This window comes from Tamandua tetradactyla, unplaced genomic scaffold (assembly GCF_023851605.1).
Source record: "Tamandua tetradactyla isolate mTamTet1 unplaced genomic scaffold, mTamTet1.pri scaffold_91_ctg1, whole genome shotgun sequence".
In the NCBI taxonomy this organism is placed as follows: domain Eukaryota; kingdom Metazoa; phylum Chordata; class Mammalia; order Pilosa; family Myrmecophagidae; genus Tamandua; species Tamandua tetradactyla.
This window is the reverse complement of record NW_027518406.1, coordinates 11,631-13,907: the sequence shown is the minus strand read 5'-3', so window position 1 is coordinate 13,907 and position 2,277 is coordinate 11,631. Positions and strand designations below refer to the sequence as shown.

Below are 2,277 nucleotides of genomic sequence, written 5' to 3'. Positions count from 1 at the left end.
TGCTTTGAAATTTACTGCTTTTTAGTATATATCCTGTTTTTCACACACAAAAAAAGAAATACAATATTTCTTCTAGCCTCCAGAGTTTTGGAGAAGCTAAAAGGAAAAATCTGAAATAGTGTAATGGTAACCCATAATAAACTCAAATCTGTTCTGTATCTACTTATTGAAGTGTACCTTGAAAATCATCGCTTTTTTCCTTTTCTTTGTATATATGTTATATTTAGCAATAAAAAACATTACAAAAATTTGTGGGATGTAGCAAAGGCAATGCAGAGAAGGAAATTTGTTGCCTTAACTGCCTATGTTAAAAAAATAAAAAGAGCCAAAATCGAGGAATTAACTTTTGATTTGGAAAACTAGAGAAAGAACAGCAAACTAACTCCAAAACAAACAAAATGAGAGAAATCATGAAAATTAGAGCAGAAATAAATGAAATTGAGAATATGAAAACAATCAAGAAAATCTACAAAACCAGAAGCTGATTTTTTGAGAAAAATCAGTAAAATCTATGGACCTTTAGCTGGGCTGACCACACATACACAAACACACACCAAAAAAAAAAAAGAAAGAGAGAGAGAGAGAGAGAGAGAGAGAAGATGCAAATAAATAAAATCAGGAGTGGAAAAGAGGACATACACACTGACCTGCAGAAATAAAGGAGGTAACAAGAGGATAATATGCTAATAAATTAGATAATGTAGATGAAATGGACAACTTCCTAGAAAGGCATGAACAACCCACATTTACTCAAGAAGAAATAAATGACCTCAACAAACCAATCACAAGTAAAAAGACTGAATCAGTCATGAAGAAGCTCCCCCAAAATAAAAGTCCGGGACCAAATGGCTTCACATGTGAATTCTACCAAGCATTCAAGAAAGAATTAGCAAGCGAAAAAACCATGCTGGGGAAGCCAGGAGCTGAAGCAATGAAACCTGGGAGAGAAGGACCAGCAGACATCATCTTGTGCCTTGCTATCTGACAGAGAAGTCCAATCTCTCCAGTAACCATTTTTCAGAGAAGCTTGGTGTGTTATGAGTTACACAACTCGGAGTGAAGAAAAAATGTCTTTTAGAAAATTCTTCAAATTTCACGTTCTCAAACCACTGGATATGAAAGCCAAATTTTACAATGCAGATAGTGATCTCAGTTCTGTGACTGATGAAGCATTTCTCAAGGCCCAGATTCAGAATATTACAACCTCACCTATATTTAGGGGGAAGATTTCTTTGGTGCCATCTATAATGTACAATGTAGCAGAACTCAATTCTGCCAACCAGGCTAGAGAATGTGTATCTTCATTTGGGTCAAGAGCCTATTTGTAGCCAACGGATACATGCTAGTACTTACTTACACTGCTTAAAACCCAAGAAGGAGTTTGCAGAAAAGGCAGGCAGCAACAAAGGAGTAACTGTAATTAGAAAATTGGATATAATGTGGAAAACAAATTTAGGTGAAAAAGAAGGTTACAGACCAGACAACTTCAAAGAAAGGCTCCAGGTTATGGAGATGTTAGGTTGTCTTTGGAGACAATCCCCCCAAGGAGAAAAAACAAGAGATTAACCCTGCTGTGTCTGATAAACATGTAACTTCCTCTCCTGAGATAACAGCTCCCCACACCTCCATTTGAAGAGATGAACCCTGTTTGGTTGGATGAAACTATAATGGAATACCCCAAAGTAGTTGGCTTGCAAGACGCTGCAAATTTCTCTCATGACCCACGGCCAACATCCCACTTTCCTTCCAGACCTATAACTAGACTGAAGTCTTAGCAGGTCCTGAAAGGTGAGTTACAAAGTGTGACCCATGAGAAGGTGTGCTATCCTCAAAAAGAACTGCATACATTTTCCAATTTATATAGACAGAAATCAGAGGAATATGTGCATGAATGAATATCAAAGGTGTGGGCTAAAGGTGGAAATTACATAAAGTTGGATCAGGCTGAATTTATTGATATGGGCCCACTAAGCAGAGATTCTGGAATCAGTATTGTAGCTCGACAGTTAAGAAAGGGCTCTCACTGTTTGGATGGTTGGCTGAAGCATGGATGAAAAGGTGGCTGACATTCCCTGACATTGAAATGCCAGAACTGCCCTGGTATAATGTAGATGAGGGAATCTGAAGGCTAGAGATATTGGAATGTTTGAGTGAATTTATCATATAAGACCTGCTCAACACCCCAGGAATGTCCAGAGGATGCATCTTTCACCAGGACTCTGGTCCTCTAAAGAGCTCTGTGGTTGCCCTTCTCTATAGGTCAGATATTATTGTGGG

The 2,277-nt window shown here is 38.0% G+C and overlaps 1 pseudogene; it reads left to right on the top strand.

Annotated features, from left to right (window-relative positions):
* The first annotated feature begins 904 nt into the window (after window positions 1-904).
* Window positions 905-1,592, top strand: LOC143673296 (trafficking protein particle complex subunit 13 pseudogene; annotated as a pseudogene).
* The last annotated feature ends 685 nt before the right edge of the window (window positions 1,593-2,277 follow it).